This window comes from Thamnophis sirtalis, unplaced genomic scaffold (assembly GCF_051295495.1).
Source record: "Thamnophis sirtalis isolate CommonGarterSnake01/CBP01778 unplaced genomic scaffold, rThaSir2_p1.2 scaffold_12, whole genome shotgun sequence".
In the NCBI taxonomy this organism is placed as follows: domain Eukaryota; kingdom Metazoa; phylum Chordata; class Lepidosauria; order Squamata; family Natricidae; genus Thamnophis; species Thamnophis sirtalis.
In genome coordinates, this window is record NW_028261392.1 from 22,560,741 (window position 1) to 22,583,978 (window position 23,238).

The window sequence follows — 23,238 nt, forward strand, 5'->3', positions numbered from 1 at the left end:
TCCTCTACCATCCTCTGGAGTCCATTTAACTGCTTCGGTGACTCCATCCAGCCACTTCATTCTCTGTCATCCCCTTCTTCTTTTGCTCTCAGTTCAGTTCAGTTCAGTTTATTAAATTTATATGCCGCCCTTTCCCCCCGAAGGGGACTCAGGGCGGCTCACAACTCGAACCGGGGAGGGGGATACAGACAAAAGATTTAAAAACAACAACATAACAATATATAATTTAAAACTCACAACAGTCATACCATTCGAGACGGGGGCAACAGCTCTTTAGCCCCAGGCCTGTCGGAACAACCAGGTTTTGAGGGCTTTGCGGAAGGCCTGGAGGGTGGTGAGGGTTCGAATATCCACGGGGAGTTCGTTCCAGAGGGTCGGAGAAGCCACAGAGAAGGCTCTCCTCGGGTAGTCGCCAGTCGACACTGGCCGGTGGATGGGATTTGGAGGAGGCCTAATCTGTGGGATCTAATCGGTCTAGTGGAGGTAATTGGCAGCAGGCGGTCTCTCAATCTTTCTCAGCATGAGGCTCTTCTCCAGTGAGTCCTTCCTTCTCATTAGATGGCTAAAGTATTAGAGTTTCATCTTCAGGATCTGGCCTTCTGAAGAGCAGTCAGGATTGATCTCCTCTAGGACTGACCGGTTAGATCACCTTGCAGTCCAAGGGACTCACAGGAGTCTTCTCCAGCGCCATAGTTCAAAGGCGTCAATTCTTTGGTGCTTAGCCTTTCTTATGGTCCAAATTTCACAGCCATACATTGCAGCTGGGAAAACAGTACCAAAAAAAAGCTTGACCATGCCAGCTGGGAATTCTGCAAACTGTATTTCCAACACACTTAAAATGCTAGGTTTAACCCAAAGGTGCTTTTTCAAAAAGCAACTGGAAAACACCAAGTCCAGTTGCCTTTTGAAAAAGCACCTCTGAGTCACCCATGACCTGGATGATGGGGACTCTCCATAGGCAATAGGTTTAAAGAAGGTTCTTAGAACCACAGCATCTTCTGAATGACAGAAGAATGAGCTTCTGCCTAAACTCGTGCTTCCCAATCTCAGCAATTTTAAGATGGATGGACTTTAACGTGGGTGGACCACACAGTATGCTGTCTGGAAAATTCTGACAGCTAATTTGCATCCATCCTAAAATTGCTAAAGCTGAGGAAGACTGATCTAGACCTTGCAAACTGGGTTCAAAGTATTCCTTTCCATCTTTCTTTTATTATTCACTAGCTGATAATCCGACGCTGCCCGGGTATTTATTTATCCCAACCCTCCTTCTATGAACGTCGCCGCAATTTCTAATGTTGGATTTTTCCCCTTACCAGAGGGAGCGCCCTTGTGGAATACTGTGAAGCTGTTACCATGGCAACTCAAGAACTCTGTACAGTAGAAGCCATTTTAAGGCAGTATGGTAGAAGCCATTTTAAGGCACAACAGGCTCTTAACAGAACACATACCCCGAGGGGTGTTAGGGATGTCTTACCCCCACAGTATTTGTTTCCAGAGGGTAAGTGTGTGCCAAGTTTGGTTGAAATTGCTTGAGGCATTCCAGAGTTATGCTGTAACAATCACATGCACATGCGCGCGCACACACACACACACACACACACTCATCTGAGAATGTGTGTCATCTCTTTTCCCCAGAGTTTCATATTGCTCAGAACTAAATTGAAAAGCCCCACTGCCTCTAGCCGTCTCCTGTGTGATTTGAGACCATAGCATAAAATTCCAGGATTTCCTCAAGATGTCAGCTCCAGGTAAGAATTTAGAACATTGTCAATTGGTGGGATGAGTAATTCATATGAAGGCAGATCATTTTAATTTTCCTTATGTGTGGATGTGGCAATACAGATTACACCTGATACGACAAAGACTCTTTCATAAGTCTGCAACCATCACACGCTAAGTGCCTCTACACAATGTGGAAACCTAGTCTGATCATGATCACTCCTCATCTAGAGACAGCGAAGATCAAGGGATTGACCCTAATTTTCCCATTAGCGTGCAAACTATAACAATCTGGATGACCGACACGGTTGTCAACTTTGGTAATGAAAAGCTGGGATTGCTGTATTGTGCATGAAGGAAGTTCACATCTACTACCTACTAAACAGAAAGTTTCCTCCGTTATTGAGCTGAACTTGTCAGAACTCAAGCTGTACTTGAAGTTTGCATATCCTATCCTTTTCCCCCTATGTCTTCCAAGTGTGCCTGGTATAATCCTTCCTATTGGGAATTTGCACTTTGAAAAGCAAGTTCTATGCAGATGTTTAAACTTGTCTTCACCTATAATCACGCATAGAAAAGTCTTTACAATCCTGATTAAAAATAGCACCTGAAGAGCGATCAATCTTTTTTGTGCTTCATGAATGTGAGACCTGCCGCACAATACAAGGGATTCTAAAATTGTGGGTTGTGGTGGGATTGCACAGAAAGAGCAAAAGAAAACGAGGCCAGGATGGGTGATTCTGTTACGGTATTCTAGAGAACTCCAGAAATTCTTGTTCTGGACTTGTGTATCAGTTATGTAACTTTGGGCTGCAAAAAATATATATTGAGGTTTCAAGGTTTCTTACTAATGTGGAATGGAGTAAAGTTTTAAAAAAATGAGTAAGCAAATAAGAGATGATGTTAGAACAACTCAATCCCCAAAGAAAACAATCCTCCTAGCAGCTCATCAAGATAAACCCAACATCTTTAAATTATTTAATTTCCTCTTGCATTCTCATTCTGGCAAATATATAATAGAAAGATTGGAAGATTCTCTACCTGGCATTCCAGGTGTGGCTTGCATTCCAAAGAATTGGAAGAGGTGATGGTTAGGGTTAACTTAATTAGCCATCAGTGGTGCCACACCAAGCTTCTCTGAAGTGTTCCTTTAATAGACTGTCTATTATAATGCTATACATCAGACAAAATCAGGTATTAGTAGAACCATTAGACAGTCTCCCTCCAGGTAATTAAGAGTACGAACCACCACCTCCATTAATAAACACTGAACTTTTATGTGGGAGCTGTTTTCCTCAGGTATGATCACATCGTGGCTACAGTATGTCTGCAAGCTGTGAAATCATGTGATCAGCATTGCGGATTTCTTCACCTAATCATCTCCCTGCCAAAATTGACACCTGGTTTGGAAAGAAATACAGTCACGATCATTCTTCCAGGAAAAAAAAAACTTACAATACACAGTTGTGCACACAGATATATGTGAGGGGAGCTCTCGGTGTGTAAAAAAAGACCTTCTGCAAAGAGTCACTTATCCAGAATGACTTCCGGCAATCACCCCAGTTTTCTCGTATTAATACCTGGGCAAGCTCGATGTTTATCTCCTTACAGCACAACATTACAACTAGCAGAAGAGATATACAGTGCATTGTGTGTAGGATGTTACTCAGTGGCAATGTTTACAGCTATAATATTTGTTAAGAACACAGTTTGGACCAGTGGCACTTTCAGCTTCTGAACAACAAAACTCCTGCAATTAATTTTTGTAAATATTTGTTTTGATCAATTTGATATGCAAAGGTTGAGTCGAATAAAGAATCAAAAGGAGCAAAATAAAGAATCAAAAGGTTCCTATATTGCCTAGACAATGAACAAGTGTCTTCTATAGTGAAAGCTATGGACGTCAGCTTAACATTTATATAGTCCACTACTTATTGAACAAAAAAAAATATTTAGAATTTATTGGACTCCATTATGTTTGTACTACCATAGAAAAGCAACATTTTGTTGGAGAGGCAATACTTCTTTAAAACACATCTTTTTACAATGTTCTATAGTTTGTAAATTTTTGGAGAAAGTGGTGGACTGCATAAATGTGACTCTGTGACAAAAACTAAAACTTTCAGAGGATAATATTCTCTTGACTTGTGTACCTAATACAGGGAGTTTGACAACTGGACAATGTAAATAGATTCTTTATAGTTTATGCCTTTACTGTAACTAAACAACTTCAACAATTGAAATGTAAAATTTGCATCCCATGTACTCAATGGATTGAAAACTTGATTTCACTTGCTATTTTTGAGTGATTGCCTATAGATATAAACCTTGTGTGGATGAATATAATGAAATATGGGACTTGTTTAGACAAAATACGGCAGATTAAAAAAGCAAACACACACACACACCACACACACACACTTGCATAATATTTGTATTCAGAGGTGAAATCCAGCAGGTTCTGACAGGTTCTGGAGAACCAGTAGCGGAACATTTGGGTAGTTCGGAGAACCTGCAAATGCAGAGGTGGGTTCCTACACCTATTCGGTAGAACCGGTTCGTCAAATCTATCGAACTGGTTAGAAGAGGTTCCACCAGTGGACCCGGAAAGCAGGACACACCTACAGAAGAGGTTCCAATTTTTTTTGAAACCCACCACTGTGCAAATGCCACCTCTGGCTGGCCCCAGAGTGTGGTGGGAGTGGAGATTTTGCAGTATCCTTCCCCTGACACACCCACCAAGCCACACCATGCCCACCAAGCCACACCCACAGAACTGGTAGTAAAAAATTGAATTCTACCACTTTTTGTCTTAGATAATTATATATATAATTATAACTGTTTACTAGAACAACATATACTTTATATTTTGTTGTTTTTCTGCTGTATTTTTAAACTTCTTTTAAAAGCCCATCCTGTATTTTTATTATGGATGTATTTTTGTGTTTTGTACCTTTCCCCTTTTTTCTGTTATCTAATCTGACCCAGGACCTTTGTCAATACAAAGCCACTTCTCCCATGGACCTGGAGCTACTATCTGCTAAGCAAAAGGGGTAAATCAGTGGCAGAGATTGATGCAGAAATGATGATTTCTCTGAAGGAGATCCATGGTTTGTTTTTCTCCATTGGGGCTGGCTGAATGATACAATTTAATGCAAGCAGAAACAGCTATCATTTAGGGAACATTGATTGTTAAGAAGTGGTTCTAAGAGATAAATTATTCAGAAATGCATTGTAAAAGCTCCCAGTAGATGGATAGTGGAGGCTTATACAGTAGTTATTGAAGGGACTGATTTCTTGCAAACCATCTTGGAATTACTAGTGAGAATTTCTGAAATTTTATCTACTATTGGAGGGGTCTCTAACCAGCCATGCAAACAAGTGAAGCAGTGGTAGAACCTCCTCGGCTCTTATTTGTAACACTGGTACACCACAGGGTTGCGTGTTGAGTCCCTTACTCTATACCAGTGTTGGTGAATCCAAGTGCCAAAATGGGAGTGCTCAAATGCACATCCACCATAAACTGGAACAAAAGCCAGCTAGTGCACATGTGCGTGCCGGAAAGATGATCTTCTGGCTTACAGTGGGCATATGTGTGCTGGCCAGTTGGTCTTCATGCATGCGTGCATGCCAGAAACGGAAGACCAGCTGGGCGGTGCGCATGCGTGTACCAGAAACCAGAAGATCATCTTCCTGGTGTGCACATGCGCACTGGGTGGCTGCTCTTCCGGTTTCCGGTGCTCCCATGCATGCGAAGACCACCAGGAACACAGAAGAGCAACGGGCGATGGCTCATGTGGCCAGAGAAATGGCTCTGTGTGCCACTTCCGGCATGCATGCCATAGGTTCGCTTTCAAGGGTCTATACTCTTTATGTACATGAACTGCATTCCCACTCATGCCAGTAATACCATTGTTAAATTTGCAGATGATACAACGGTGGTGGGACTCATCTCCTGGGGGTGGGTGGGAATGAGTCTGCCTATCAAGATGAGGTGGACCAGTTGCTTTTGTGGTGTGGAGACAATAATTTGGTCCTTAACACCAATAAGACCAAGGAGTTTATAGTGGACTACAGAAGGAATAGATGAGACACCCAGCCCTTGGTTATCAATGGAGACCAAGTAGAGCAAATAGGCAGTTCTAGGTTTTTGGGTATTGTCATAAAAGAGGACCTGATCTGGGTCAGTGCTCACATTGCAGCACTGGTCAAAAGGGCCCATCAGAGATTATACTACCTGAGACTTCTCAGGAAACAATAACTGAATGAAAAATTGCTGATGACCTTCTACCATTGCACTATAGAGAGTATAACTTTAACTTACTGCACCTGTGTATGGCTTGCCAATTGCACTGTGGTAGTGCATAGGACAGTGCTCCAAAGCAATAGCAATAGCAGTTAGACTTATATACCGCTTCATAGGGCTTTCAGCCCTCTCTAAGCAGTTTACAGAGTCAGCATATTGCCGCTAACAACAATCCGGGTCCTCATTTTACCCACCTCGGAAGGATGGAAGGCTGAGTCAACCCTGAGCCGGTGAGATTTGAACAGCCGAACTGCTGAACTGCAGTCAGCTGAAGTAGCCTGCAGTGCTGCATTTAACCACTGTGCCACATCGGCTCAAAGGATTAACATCACTTCTCAGAGGGTCACTGGTTGTCCTCTCCCCTCTTTGGAAGAGCTTTCTAGCTCCCGCAGCTTTAAGAAAGTTCAAAACATTCTTAAAGATCCATCTCATCCTGGGCACTCTTTTTTTGAGCTATTACCATCTGGCAGATGGTACAGGGCAGTGGTGGGATTCAAATAATTTAACAACCGGTTCTCTGCCCTAATGACCAGCAGGGTAGGTGGGGCTTGGTGGTCATGTTACTGGGTGGGCATGGTCAACTCAACATCACTCACGTTGATGGGCACTTCACCTTAGCTGTTACAATGTAATAAGGGTTAACCAGAGAGGCAGTTTCTGTAAGCAGGGTAATAAAGATTAGGCTAGAAACAAAACCAGAATGTCTCCTTCCTGCCTTCCTTATAGAATTAGCCCTGTAAAGTGGGAAAAAAACAAAATGAGATTTCTTCCAACAACTGGTTCTCCGAACTGCTTAGAAAGTTACCAACCGGTTCTCTTGAATAGGTGCGAACTGGCTGAATCCCACCACTGGTACAGGGCAATTAAAAGCAAGAACAAATAGGCTGAAAAGCAGCTTCTACCACAGAGCAGTAACTATATTGAATTCTACTGCATAGTGTAATATTAATGCAGCATCAGGGGTTTTTCAATTCAATTGTGTAGAATGTGAAGGATGTGTGTTTGTGTTTTATTGCACGAGGTGCAATGACAATAAAGTAAACTAAAAAACTAAAGCATTTCCACAGGAGACTTGAAAAACTTCATCTGTGAAACTCTAGAAACTTATTTCCAATTGGAGAAGGCAATAAGAAGCCAGATGACCAACATTTCTTGTATTTCCATGAAACACCTAAAAACAGCCATCCCTGCAGAAAAGTTGGCAAAGGTGGTTTATTCTTTCACTGCAAAGAAACCTTCCAGGTCTTCAGAGCAGAGTGTAGAAAAGAAGCATTCCCCATTACTAGCTGTTGGGAAAAAAATCTGTCCTAGCCAATTATGGCATTTGTATTTGTACTGTATTTGTATTTAATAAATTTATAGGCCGCCCAATCCTGAAGGACTCCAGGCGGCTTACAGAAAGTAAATTTAAAAAAACATAAAGAATTAATTATCAATTACCTGATTATCCTTTTCTGGAATTTTCTTAATTATATCCCCATCCCCTGCCTGTCTGCTATCCACGCATGCCCCTTATTACTGAGTCATTAGCACTATTCATAAATACATCCCTAGATATACAATAGTCTCATGGGAAAGAAAAGGCCCTTGAAGGTGTCCATGATACAGCTGCTCTTTTTGGATGTTACCTCTTGCCTTTCTTTGGCATTTGGATTTCTGGTTAAGAAAGTTTGCAAAGGCAAGGAAAACACAATGCTCAAATAAACGTCTGCACAGAAATGCTGGGGGGGGGGTTGGGAAGCATGTTAGTGCAGTGGTCCCCAACCTTTTGGGCACCAGGGACCAGTTCCGTGGAGAGAGATGCGGACTGGAGGGGACTGTGGTTTTGTGTGCTGCCTGCATCCCACAGATGGGACTTTGCGTGTTTGTATGGCCTGGTTTCTGGCATTCCGCGGACCTCTGCCGATCCATGGACTAGGAGTTGGGGACCCCTGCCTTAGTGCATAATCCTTCTCTCTTTCCATTCAGAGAACGGACTGGGTAGTATTCAAAAAACCTTGTTGGGTTAAGGAACACATTAATATGATGAAAACAACAAGGGTTAACTAGTAATGATACACTACTACGATGAACACATTTTCTGATTGGTTATAATTGGGTCTGCTCATTTCCTGTTCCAAAGACATTTTGCAATGTTTTCGTGGGTGGAGTTAGCTACTGCAATGACATGCACTGACATGGATTGCATATGCAAACGATAAGGCAACGGGTTTCCGGGATTCAGCCTCCGTGTGGTAATAAGAATTCCCCAATGCAGATCAAGTACTTGCTAGATTGAGACTTGTGAGAGACACAGGGAAAACAGAGAAAGAAAGACAAGCCTGGCTTCTCTTCAAAGGAAACAGAATTGTTTCTTCGACAATAATTCCTTGGGAACCACAAGTCAAATGCTATCACTTAAAACAGCTATTCTCTTTGACAAGAAATCATAAAGCATAGGCGTTTATAAATTTAATGGGTCATCATCCCTAATTTTTAGTTTATTGCAGGAACCTGCTAAATCTTCTCTGATCACTGGTCACCTAACTGCCACCTGAAATCTCCAGAGAGTTGTAAAGTCCTATGGTTGGTTCACGAGGACGTAACAGCTCTTACAATTGCGTAATTTTTCTGTTATTCAGCCCAAATCTCCTTTCTTTCAATGTCAACCTATTGGTCTTTGTTTTATTCTCCATTCATCTTGGGATTGCCTCTGTCAACTTCAAGCCTTTCAGAAGCCCTAGCTAAGCATAGACAGTTTAAAATTTATTAATCAAACAATTGTCCATAAAACAGAAACTAATTAATTGCTCGGAAACTGCTTTACACAAGTTGAACGAAGAGAAGAATAAAAGTGTTTGCCCAAGCAAATTAGGAGCACCTTTCTCAGGCCATGAAAAAAATATTGTCCTATTTTGGAAGCAAATTATTGCTCATCAAACGATAGAAAAAAGTACTTGGAAGTTAGGATTCCAGCAGCCAGATGGGGAGACTCCTGTGGCCTTTGTTTCTATCTACCATCTTCTGAAGAGAGGCCCATAATTTTCCCTCTGTCCTTCAGCTTTCCATCTTAGATTCTTGAATTAATGAACCAAATGAAAAGTAGGAAAGCTGCAGGGTTGCTAATGGGCAACACCAATTGATAGGTGTCGGCCTCCTTTTTTTTCTGACATCATTAATATGCATCAAATGCTCTCTTCTATGGAAACATATATACTTTTGCTCTCTCTGGATAAAAATAAAATCCGTTATGAGGGAGAAGTGATTTGTTTCCAATTGTCTGTTTAGAAAACTACCATCATTAAGAAGGCTGCTAGTTTTTATCTGTAGAAGTTTCTATAAGAAAGCATAAGGTGTCCTAATTTTAGAATACAAGAAAACAATTTCTTAGATTTTAATTGCTTGTTTTATTTTGCCATGCAGTCTGTGTTTTACATTGCTGTTAGTTGTTTGTAAACATATATTCAATAAATAAAAGTTCTTTGCTTTCATTTTCCCAGGCTGAATCTTCTTACCTCAATCTTCCTACCTATTTCTAAGAAAATTATTTTTTTTAAATGAAGGGGGTGGTAGGGAGAGAACCTAGGTACTCTAGAAAAGAAAAGTGTATTTTTTTTAAAGGGGGGGCAGGACTGGCAACCTTCCGTGTCTTAAGCAACCATATTAACCACTATGCTATTTCTGTAGTGCTAAAAAAGAAGAATATAAAAACATTAGAATGCATGTTAGAAAAGGTGACTTTTAAATAGCTGCTTGTAGGGCCGGCATGTATCTGCATTTTGATGCTTTAACCAGGTGTGTGTGTTGGAGGGTGGGGGTGGTTAAGATGCACCACAAGAAGGAAAACAATTGGCAATCACTTACATTGAAGAGAAAGGTAGGGAGAGCACTGCAGATGGGAATTGCCCAGTTAGCAACCCTGATCATCTGTAATCTGATTGAATACTTTGCAAGTCCAGGCCGAATTTTTAAAGCTGGATGAGAATCATGCTCGTATGAGCACAGGACTAGCTTTCTCCAATCCTGTAGCTATTGCGAGACGTTTTATATCCAAATATATTTTATTCTTTATATTGTTTCCATCTTTCCCTTAAAATATTAACAGAATCCACAATGGTCTGACAATCCACTAGATAATTAACACAGTCAACTTGAAACTAAGTTAATCAAATAAAATTAGCAAACGTCCTCAAATAAGTTACCCAGACCTAATTCACATATCAAAGGATAAGGTCTGGAAACACAATAGAGTTAATTAAATTAGATCTTCCAGAGCAATGGCATTTTCACAAGAATAAACATGCCTACTGTACACATGTACACACATACACACACACACATCTTCAAGTGTCACCCTAGAATCAGCATGTGACATCCGGGATGAGGTCCACCTATAAAAATCTGTTGCTGTACCCAATGCAGTCTATTTAGCTTTTAGGAATTAAAAAAAATATTTTTCCTCACAGCTATCTGGTTTTCATTTTTATTTATTTTTGTGCAGCTCTGGCTTGAGTTGGAAGCCCAAATTATTCTTCTTGACACTACATTTGAATCCTCCCCCCCAACCCAAATGCAGAAGAACCTTACACTGGGTATTCTTGAACATCATCTTCCTATAGTAGATCTAGTCCAGTGTTCAAGAGAACTCTCCAGCTTTGAAATTTTGATAAGCTTCCTTAGTCTCTTCTTGATGCTAAATAGTTCTTGGATATGAACAGAGCTCTCTAGAATACGGGTGTCTTACTCAAAGCCCAGGGGCCAGATTCAGCCTGTAGGGTACTTAGATCTGGCCTGTGGGGCCACCCTGGAAACAGTGAATGGCTGCCAGCGAAAATGGAGCTCGGGAGGGACACACACAGCCCTCCCAAGCTCTATTTTCACTGGCAGAGGGTTCCAGGTGGCCGTGGCAGCCGAAAACAGAGCTTGGGAATCCATTTTCACTGGCAGAGCGCTCGGGCCACCACAGGTACCCCTGACATGAGTAATGCTGAGCTGGCCACGCCCATCCTGCCATGCCCACCCTGGTCCCCTGAGGTCAAACATGACCCTGATATGACCCTCAATAAATCGAGTTTGATGTCCCTGCTCTACGACAAGGTAAAGGAAGTATGCTGGGATGTGATTCCACCCCCCCAATCAACTGCAAATCCATTAAACTATGGCGCTAGTCCACATTTATTCATCCAGGGTATCAAGAAAGTCCTCATGTATTACTGAGATCAAAGTAAACTATATCCGCAGAATTCCCTGTATCTACTAAACTAGTTAACACAATTAAAATGACTTTTTAGGAAAAAATAATATGGCAGCTGTTGGTGACTGTAGCTTTTATTGTTTGTAAGCAAGATGTTCAATCATTTCTTCTGATACTTGACCAGAACAGATGTGAATTGTTTTTAGTTTCCATTAAAATGTCTGCCATTTTCTAAGCCCTTCCGCCTTTCATTTTCGAACACTGTCTTGCTCTTCTCCAGGCTTCATCACATTACTAAGTCTTCCGTAGTTTGCCAAGGCAACCATTTCAGAGTCACTTCTGCCTGCTTTTTCACCATCCTGGAATACAATTCACTTGGCCCCAGAAGAGGGCTGTTTCCACATTTCTTATCAATCAACTTGTTCCCTCCCTTTTTTCAGTCATATTAGTAGGGAATAATAGGGAAGTAATAATTGGGATTAGGGAATATGTTTAATATGTTTTATGTCTGTCATAAAGGGCCACTGTGGCTCAGTCGATCAGAAAGGTCAGCAGTCCAGCAGTTCAAATCCTTAGTGCCGCGTAATGGAGTGAGCTCCCGTTGCTCGTCCCAGCTTCTGCCAACCTAGCAGTTCGAAAGCATGTGAAAAATGCAAGTAGAAACATAGGGACCACCTTTGGTGGGAAGATAACAGCGTTCCATGCGTCTTCGGCATTCAGTCATGGTCAGACATGACCATGGAGACATCTTCAGACAGTGCTGGCTCTTCGGCTTTGAAACGGAGATGAGCACTGCCCCCTAGAGTCAAGAACAACTAGCACATATATCCGAGGGGAACCTTTATTTTTACTATGTCTTTCATATTCCAGAAAATTCCCCTTTCTGGAATATGATAGACATAAACATGTATTAAAGAGTTCTTCCTTTTGCCTATTCTCAATTATTACTTGCCAATTATTCCATACTCTCAATTATTACTTCTTATTGTATTCTGCATCCTTGACAGCTTCATATCATTCTGAGCTTTTTCTTCCCTAACTAACTCTATTCCTACAAGCTTGAGCAACCAATTTGTAGTCATCCTGGGTTATCTAAGTTGCTTCCTTTCTTCTTTGTTTCTCCCTATTTTTTAACCCAAGCTCTTTAATCTTTCCCCCTTCTACCTTCTCACGGGGAGTGGTTTTGCCTGTGCTCATTGGGCCATATAAACTTTCAAGACACACAGAAGCTCTACCAGATAAAGATAAATAATTCTTTGTCCAAAGGAGAAAGAGAGACAGAGAGAGAGAGTGCAAGTATAGATTCACGTGAGAAAGCCCAATCACAAAACATTTACGGCTGAAACCGCGTATATGCTTAGTAGGAAGTAGTCCTATTGAATAGAAGTTGAATGCCTGACTAAATGGTTAGGAATTTTATGTTAATTGCAGAGCACGGGCTTGTATAATGCTTCAAAAACATTCAGTCTAAAATATGTCTGTTTCATTTTCTGTTTCTTTTGAATTTATTTTTAATCACAAGTTCTTTTTGCTCTATTGTGGGAAATAGAAATAGCCAAATAAAATCCTCACTTCTCTATTGACCAAATGTGACAAGTATCACTTTCTATAGTGAGCTATGTAGAAAGATATGTTATTTTTTTTAAAAAAAAGGGGGGGGGAGGAGGGAGGAGAGAAGTCTGACTTCCCATTGTAGGAAGTTAAATCCCACCGCTCTCCTAGAAAAAAATGAAATATCCTGGGAAATATTGAAAAGGCAGAATATATTTCCCTGGATAAGAAATGGAGAAACATATTTTTAGGCAGGAAACAGACACACTCTTAATATCTTTCTCAATAGGCCATTAAAAAAGAATGAGCCAGTCTATCTTTCCTCCTTCAGCTCCAGGGTGATGGGATTAAGGCACAATAATATTAGCCCTTTACCCATCTCACCACAGGCCTGGGAAGAAACAATGCTCAACCAAACTTGGACTCAAAACAGCCTAGAGAGTTGCCCCTGCAATACATTTCTTACACAGGAACAGGAAACATAGAGATGGGGCCGAACAGAGAGTATAAAAACCTAGCAAGCCCTGTTTTTCTCCTCTTTTCTTCTTCACCCAACATCTGGAAGCATGTGATCCCTCTTTTCTGTTCAGGAACTCAAGCCATGTGATCCTGTCCACCATTAAACTATCTTTCCAAGCAGCCTCCATGTTTCCAGTGTCTTTTCCCCCACTTGGAGCTGAACCCAGAAGGACATTTCTTCCAACACCATTATATATACAGTATATACACAGATGGCTTACTCTCTGGAAAAAAGTACTGTGTGGGCAAGACACCCCTAACAACCCTGAGGGTATGTGTTCTGTTAAGATACAGCCTATTGTGCCTTCAAATGGCTTCTACGGTACTGCCGTAAAATGACTTCTACTGTACAGCGCAGTGGAATTGCCATGGTAATGGCTTCACAGTACTCCACAAGGGGGCTCCCTCTGGTAAGGGGGAAAATCCAACATTAGAAATTACGTTTAGTCCGTGATTATTTTTGAGGACAAATGTATGGATTAGAATAAATAAATACCCAGATAATGATGGGTTATCAGCTAATGGCTAGATAAATATGGGTTCAAAAATCTTTAAGAAAGAGGTCTTCCTTCCTAGGATGGATGTATATGTCTTTTGGATTTTCTGTCACATTCCTTTATCATCACCCTGTTTATGGAAATTCTGTAAATATGAGGAAACCAAACTAAATTTGTTCATCTACAGTCAAACCTAGATGGGTACATAGTTCAGTATTCAAGCTCAAAATAAGGCCAGCAGATAGGATCAAGGGTGAAATGCTACCAGTTCTGGCTGGTTCGCCTGAACCTATAATAAAATGCTACCAGTTCGTCCATACTGGTAGTTAAAAAATGCTGTTAAAAGTTTTAAAAAACATTCTGACGATTGCACAGCACAGCTGATTGTTACACAGCTGATTGTCGGAACTTGGGGTTATTCCTGATACTCTCGCCCACAGTCCGGAGGCTGTGGCTGGAGTACTGCAATGTGCTCTACATGGGGCTGCCCTTGAAGAGTATTCGGCGACTTCAGCTAGTCCAGAATGCGGCCGCGCGAGCGATTGTGGGTGCACCTCGCTTCACCCACATAACACCTATCCTCCGCGAGCTGCACTGGCTACCTGTCGATCTCCGGGTGCGCTTCAAGGTGCTACTTGTCACCCATAAAGCCCTACATGGTAGTGGATCTGGGTACTTGAGAGACCGCCTACTGCCAATTACCTCCACGCGACCTATTAGATCTCATCGATTAGGCCTCCTCCGAGTTCCATCTGCCGGTCAATGCCGACTGGCAACTACGCGTAGGAGAGCCTTCTCGGTGGCAGCTCCGACCCTATGGAACGATCTCCCCGTGGAGATTCGTACCCTCACCACCCTCCAGACCTTCCACACAGCCCTCAGAATCTGGCTATCCCGTCAGGCCTGGGGCTAAGACTGTAACCCGCCCGAATGGTATGAATGTTGTGTTTTTTAATTATGTATTGTCTTATATGTTAAAAGTTTGTCTCCCCCTCCCCCTTGGGTTGTGAGCCGCCCTGAGTCCCCCCAGGGAAAAGGGCGGCATATAAATAAACTTCAAACTCAAACTCAAACTTTAAAAAAAACTTTTAAAAGCATTTTTAAACTACCAGTTCGGGAGACTTCACACACCCACATGCTCTCACACGCACTCACATTGCTACTGAACTGATAGTAAAGGAAAGTTGATTTCACCCCTGGATAGGATTTTTACAGCGTTAACATATGACACAACAAGGAAACGGGTTAAGAGATGCCTCGATTTCTTTTCTTACCCACCAGGTATTACCCGTGGTCGGAAAAGAGCTGCCAATCTCCCTCTCTTAGGTGCAGCAGGGCATGTTTGGGTGAGCGCAGAACAGCTTCTGCATGCACCCAAATCCAACCCTCATCCAAACCCAAATCAGAATGACACTTTACCTCTTGTCAAGTTGCTCAGTTGCTGATATTGCAAGCTTGGAAATGCTTTGCACCTGAATCTGTTGGTTGGGCTCCTCTCAACATGGGTCTCTCAAGCTTCTGAAGTAGTCCACCTTCAAAAGTTACTCACAGAACATAGAATAGTAGAGTTGGAAGGGACCTTTGAGGTCTTCTAGTCCAACCCAATGCTTGAGCAGGAGGCCCTATAACATTTCAGATAAATGGTTGTCCAATCTCTTCTTAAAAGCCTCCAGTGATGGAGCACCCACAGGTTCTGAAGGCAAGCTGTTCCACTAGTTGATTGCTCTCACTTTTAGGAAATTTTTCCTTAGTTGTAGGTTGCTCCTTTCCTTGGTTAGTTTCCATCCATTGTTTCTCAACTTGCCTTTTGGTACTTTGGAAAATGGTTTGATTCCCTCATCTTTGTAGGACCCCCTCAAATATGGGAACACTTTCTCATGTCACCCCTAGTCCTTCTTTTCACTAGACTAGATATACCCAATTCCTGTAACCATTCTTTATATGCTTTAGTCTTCATCCCCCTAATTATTCTTTGTTGCTCTTCTCTGAACTCTTTCCAGAATCTCAACATCTTTTTAATATTATGGTGACCAGAACTGGATGCAGTATTCCAAATGTGGTCTTACTAAGGCTTTATAGTATAAAGCAGTATTAGAACTTCATGTGATCTTGATTCTGTCCTTCTATTAATGCAGCCAAGGATGGCATTGGCTTTTTTTGGCTGCTGCTGCTGTTGCTGTTGCTGCTGCTGCACATATTTAAGTGATTGTCCACTAGGACTTCAAGATCCCTCTCACAGTTACTGGCATTAAGTCAGATTTCACCTATCCTGTACCTATACAGTTGGTTTTTCTTGCCTAAGTGTAAAAACTTACTTTTATCTTTTGATAGATAGATAGCTGATAGATAGATAGATAAAAGATAGATAGATAGATAGATAGATAGATAGATAGATAGATAGATAGATAGATAGATAGATAGATAGATAGATAGGGATGGATAGATAGGGGATGGATGGATGGATGGATGGATGGATAGATGATAGGATGGATGATATGATGATAGATAGACAGACAGACAGACAGACAGACAGACAGACAGATAGATAGATAGAGGGATGGATGTATAGATAGGGGATGGATGGATGGATAGATGATAGGATGGATGATAGGATGATAGAGATAGATAGATAGATAGATAGATAGATAGATGATAGGATGGATGATAGGATGATAGATAGATAGAGATAGATAGAGATAGATAGATAGATGATAAATGATAGATATTTAGATAGATAGATAGATAGATAGATAGATAGATAGATAGATAGATAGATAGATAGACAGACAGACAGACAGACAGACAGACAGACAGACAGACAGACAGATAGATACGGATGGATGGATAGATAGGGGATGGATATGGATGGATGGATGGATGGATGGATAGATGATAGGATGGATGATATGATGATAGATAGATAGAGATAGATAGATAGATAGATAGATAGATAGATAGATAGATAGATAGATAGAGATAGATAGATAGATAGATAGATAGATAGATAGATAGATAGATAGATAGATAGATAGATAGATAGATAGACAGACAGACAGACAGACAGACAGACAGACAGACAGACAGACAGACAGATATGGGGATGGATAGATAGATGATAGGATGGATGATAGGATAATAGATAGATAGAGATAGATAGATGAGAGAGAGATGGATGGATGGATAGATGGATGATAAATATAGATAGATAGATGATAGATACTCATCTGAATGTGTCAAGTGTGGGGAAAGTGGGATGGAGCAACCTATGGATAAGGAGAATTCTCTATGGTCCTCAGTTACTTCTGCAAGAGAAAGGTGCTGCTGGCAGTTCAAGACCATGGAATTCAGTTCTGGAAAAATCTGTAGATGCCTATGGAAACAATTCAGTTGGGATTGGCCCACATGTATAATAACAACCTAGTGCCACCAAACACCAGGAATAGCAGAAGTGAAATGATACCATCCTTGCCCTCCCTTTCATATTCGTCCTGAAAGAATGCTAGTGGAACGAGAGTTTTTCCATTTGATGAAGTCAAATTCAGTCCACTGTAAACAAGGGAACCATCCTCTGGCCACTTGGTCAGGTTGCATGGTATTTTATTAAATAAGCCAGGCTTATAGAGATTCAAAAAGGCATATTTGTAGCCAAGACATCTCACACACCTTCTTCCCCAGATATGTTCAATGTATACGCCCAAGAAAAGTATTTGGTAACAGTGTCCAATTGGTGGTTGAAAGGCAACTTGTCCCTGGAGGTAAGAATATTTTAGTCAGTATAATCCATGTTGGCAACTCAGTTCAAGCTCTGCAAAATTCTTTTATCCCTTATCTCTTTGGCTGGTGATATAATGGGGACACTATATCCATTTGCTGCTGGAAGAACAGCAAACACTCTAAAAATTAAACATTGTACAATTGCACTGAAGCAGATGAAAACTTGGAATGTCATAAAAAAATAATTCTCCATCTCTTTGTTGCCGGTTTACTATGTGGAGTAGCTCTAACAATACATACTGCCTCCCCATGCATGGGGCAAATGTCACAGAAAGGGCAAAAAATGAACAGGGAAGAAAGAAGGAAACGGACCGGGTTACTTAATTCAAAATCATATCTCCATTTTTCTGGAATAGAGTAGAGTAGAATAGAGTAGAATAGAATAGAACCTTGTAGATCATCTAGTCCAACTCCCTGTTCAAGCAGGAGACCATACATCATTTCTGAAGATTTCAACTACCTGTAATAATTGAGTGACACCCTGGGTATTCAAGGATGTGGTGAAATCCAGAGGCAGCTTCAACCCATCCAGAACCTTAGCTTACAAAAGTAGGAAAGGATGTAAGAGGAAAGAAGAAGGAGAAAGCAAATGGCATGGAAATCGGGAAGTGTAGGCAACATCTGGAGACTGGCAGTTGTTATAAGTAGGTGAGAGGACTATTATTCAACTGTCAGGACCACAAGCTATGATAAGCAGCATATAGAGGCATGGTGGTACCGTGATTAGAATGCATTACTGCAGGGCAAACTCACTGCTCACTCGGGGAGTTCAATTCTGAGTGGCTCAAGGTTGACTCACCCTTCCATTCTTCCAATGTCAGTAAAATGATGGCCCAGATTGTTGGGGGCAATATGCTGACTCTATAAACTGCTTAGAGAGGGCTGTAAAGCACTGTGAAGTGCGATTGCTACTGCTATTCTGGTTGGGGGTTTGGCTTGGAGCTTTGCTGGGACCTTGGTAGTGCTTGGAAAAGGAGTAGCCACTCTGTTATACTGGAAATGAACAATTGGTTACACAAACACTCCCAATGGAAAGAGTTTGGGTTCTTTGATAATGGGTTGCATATCCAAGATAAGGGACTCTGGGCAACAGGAGGGGTATACTCAGTGGTGGGATTCAGCTGGTTTGGGCCAGTTTGGGTGAACCGGTTGTTAAATTTCTAGCTGCCCCCTTCCTTCCCCCCCCCTTCCAGGAGTCCCCAAGCACTTCGTTTTGGCTCCCAAGTGCAGGGAGACCTACTAGGCCTAAAATGGGGCATGGGGGACCTATGCCACCCCTCTACCCCCACACCCATTTTTGCCCCCAGGTGGGTGCAGGAGTCCGAGTGCTGCCTGTCACACCCCCTGGCCATGCCTACCCAGCGAGTTATTAGGGCAGAGAACCGGTTGTTAAATTATTGAATCCCACCACTGGGTATACTTTACAAGAACTGGGAAAAAGGAATCTGGAAGGTGCTAGGTTAGTCTGTTCTGGAGGGCTTCAAATTGAATCTTAAGCAGGAGGGAGGAAAAAAAAGTCTAGGAATTATTGGTAGAGGAATACAGAGACAGCCTTGAAGGACCCATGCAAGAACTCTTAAGTACCGTATTTTTCAGAGTATAAGACGCACCGGAGTATAAAATGCACCAAGATTTTGAAGAGGCAAATTTTTTAAAAAAGTTTTTGCACTCTGCAGGCCTCCCCAAAATGGCCCTTTTTTGCGAAAACTGGCCCATTTTTTTTTCAGAAAAAGGGCATGAATAGCCTTTAGGAGGCTTATAGAGTGTTCCTGGGAGCCTGGGGGGGGGGGAAACTGAGCAAAAAACAGCCAGTTGTTTGCTCATTTCTGCCCTCCCCAGCCCCCAGGAGCACTCTGGAAACCTCCTAAAGGCTATGCACGGCCATTTGGGTGAAAGAAAATGCTGTATTCAATGTATAAGACGCACCCAGATTTCCACCCTCTTTTTTGAAGGAAAAAGGTATGTCTTATACTCCAAAAAATACAGGTAAATGACATCTCAGTCCAGGGAAAAGAAAAATGTGTGAGAGAGAAACTCAAAATTGGGGTTGGGTTCTGTTTAATTTAAAGGGGTAGAAGGATGCTCTGACAGGCTTTGAGATAGTTATTATTGCCCTGTAACAGCAAAGCAGTGTTTCTTACTCTGCCTATTTCCAGACCTGGCCAACTCAAAAGGGCTGACAATGCCAAGTACTGGGTTTGTAAGTAGGAGTCAATATTCCAATCATACACAATAGGCAATCAGCAGAATACAGGAAAACAGTTGGAAACAGCAATTGGTCGGCATTCTCTCTATCTCTACTTCTTTCCCCTACCCTGCCTCTTCCCTCTTTTCATTTGAACTCCCCTGCCAAACAACTCTTCCTGTTCACTATAGGCCTTGGAAACAAACAAACAAACAAACATCTTGGGAGAAAGAATGGCAAATATTTTGGCTCTGATGTCATGAAACCTATCAGAAATTGTTAGGTGTAAAGTTTGACTTAAGGGAGTCTTTACCTCTTTAACTTTATCCTTTGTTATCAAATACCTTTATTATTTGAACCACTGTGTTTTATAAAAAGTACATTCTGGTAAAATGATTGTTTCCCTGCCATTTTGGCTACCTATAGTAAGCCAAGAATATTTCCCCATTTTTGGTGGCTCTTTTATCATGGAATAGCAACAAAAGTAGTTGTCATGTCTCCTTGGGTTTATTATACACCTACTTAGTTTACAGATAGTTCAGAAAACTCAGTGCTTGGAAAATGTATCGGCTTAAAGGTTTAAAAGGAATTTGGTACCATATCTCAGAGTTCAGCAGGATATCAGCTCAAACACATTGTTCGACAAACAATTAGCCTCTTAGAGAATCTACTTCTGAAAAGCCCAACTCATGTAAAGTGAAATACATACAGATCAAATGTTCTCCTGTATTTAAGAATCCTATATTAATAAAATGTCAGAGCATCCTGGTCTGTAAGGAAGAGGTGCTGCTCTCACTTGCATAATGATAGTTTCAAACCAGATCTAACATGGCACTAATGTGAGAAAATGCAACATAACTTAATTCATCTATAGCAGGGGTGTCAAACTCGATTTCATTGAGGGCCGCATCAGAGTTGGGTTTGACCTCGGGGGACAGGGGGGGCATGGCCAGTTTGATGTCACTCGTGGAATTCTGCATCCAATTTTGGTCGCCACGATGTAGAAAAGATGTGGAGACTCTAGAAAGAGTGCAGAGAAGAGCAACAAAGATGATTAGGGACTGGAAGCTAAAACATATGAAGAACAGTTGCAGGAACTGGGTATGTCTAGTTTGATGTAAATAAGGATTAGGGGTGACATGGTAGCAGTGTTCCAATATCTCAGGGGTTGCCACAAAGAAAAGGGAGTCAAACTATTCTCCAAAGCACCTGAGGGCAGAACAAGAAGCAATGGGTGGAAACTAATCAAGGAGAGAAGCAACTTAGAACTGAGGAGAATTTCCTGACAGTTAGAACAATTAATCAGTGGAACAATTTGAATCCAGAAGTTGTGAATGTTCCAATACTTGAAGTTTTAAAGAAGATGTTGGATAGCCATTTGTCTGAAATAGTATAGGGTTTCCTGCCTAGGCAGGGGGTTGGACTAGAAGACCTCCAAGGTCCCTTCCAACTCTGCTATTGTATTGTATTGTGTCAGGGCACCTGTGGTGACTCGAGTGCTCTTCTAGGGAAATGGATGCCTGAGTTATGTTTTTGGTGCCAATGGCCTCCTGCAACTCTCTGCCAGCATGCAGCCCTCCCAAGCTCCAATTTCACTGGCAGAGGCACCCCAGGCAAGTCATTTGCTATTTCCAGGGCTGCCCCATGGCCCAGATCTAAACACATGGCCGTCCTGAGCCCCGTTTTCACTGGCGAAGGCAGATCTAACCACTGGATCTGGCCTGCGGGCCTTGAGTTTGATACCCCTGATTTATAGAATGATATTTCAGGAGGGAACGAAAGAAGTCCCTCTGTCAGGTGTGTAAAGATTAATGCTAATGGTCTTTGAGGATGGATTTTGAAGGTGGAATACTATCAAAGTGTGGTTGCTGCCTGCATAAGATGGAGTGAGACCAGTGGTGAGATTCAAATAATTTAACAACCGGTTCTCTGCCCTAATGACCATCTGGGTAGGTGGGGCTTGGTGGTCATGTGACTGGGTGGGCGTGGCCAACTCAAGGTCACTCAGGTCGATGGACGTGATAAGGGTTAATCGGAGAGGCAGTTTCTGTAAGCAGGTCAATAAAGATTAGGCTAGAAACAACACTAGAATGTTTCCTTCCTGCTTTCCTTACAGGATTAGCCCTGTAAAGTGGGGAAAAACAAAAGGAGATTTCTTCCAACAATTGGTTCTCTGAACTATTTAGAAAGTTACCAACCGGTTCTCCCGAATAGGTGCGAACTAGCTGAATCCCACCACTGAGTGGGACGATGTGGGAATTCCCACCAAGGAAGAACTGCTGGTTCCGTAGCTACACCGGAAATGCAGCCAATTTATGCTCGTACATCTGCTTTTCGGCAGAATTTGATCTGATTAAGTTCTGAATTGGCCGATGTGTGATAACTATCTTAAACCGAATTTGTGGGTGGAAAGCCCCTTTGATGCCATGCATGATTCCTCCATTTCCTTGTAGGTATACAAATAATGTAAACAATGCACATTTTTAAATGCTGATGTAATCTACTAAAGAGAAATGGGGAAAAAATAAAAAGAGAAATGGGAAATATAAAAGCTACTGATGAAATAAAAAACTCTTAGTTCTACGGAGAAGGCAAGGTTCATATTGAAAACCTATTTCAGTATGTTTTCCAGCTTGATTTATTTATCTAGATTTTAAAATGCTACTATCTTTATGGCCAGGTTAATAACGACTTAGAATTTAAACAATAAAATATGTCTGAAATCAAAGCGAGTTAAAGCCACTTTCTGAAAGGAAGTGGAGACAAGGCTTTCAAAGGATACTCATTTTTTATAACAGAAGATAAATAGCTTCGCATTATAACTGAAGCCTTGTATAATATGTCAAAAATACAGACTTGCCTACTTGGGCCAACAATTTTGGTTATGCAATAGACTTAAATAAATTGCAGAAACTCTGTGACAGAAATATTAAATTGACGATGTTGACTGCATATAAGGAAAATTTGTATAAAATGTTTTATAGATGGCACTTTGCACAGGCAAGACTGGCAAAAATGTTTAAAGATAGATCGGCTAACTATTGGAAGTATAAGCAAGCATTTGGTTCATACTATCATATGTGGTGGACATGCCCTAAAGCAAGAAAATATTGGACGAAAATACATACACGGCTGGAGAAAATGACAAAACAACATACAGATTTGAAACTAGAGATATTTTTGTTGGGCATTCTACCTGAAACATACAATAAAAAGATAACATACTTGATCTTGCATATCTTAACGGCAACTAGAATTGTATTTGCGCAACATGAGATCCCATCTGAGGGGAATGTGATTAAGAAAATCTTAGACTGTGCAGAAATGGATAGATTAACTCTTGTTATTGAGGACACAGAAGAAATGGAATACTTTTTGATGTGGGACATATTATATCAATGGCTAAATAATAGAGGTTGGAAAGGAAGAGAGATACAACTGGAGGAAATGGTAAAAAGGAGAACTGTCAAATAAGATGATGTTAAATGTTAAATATTAATGTTACAATATT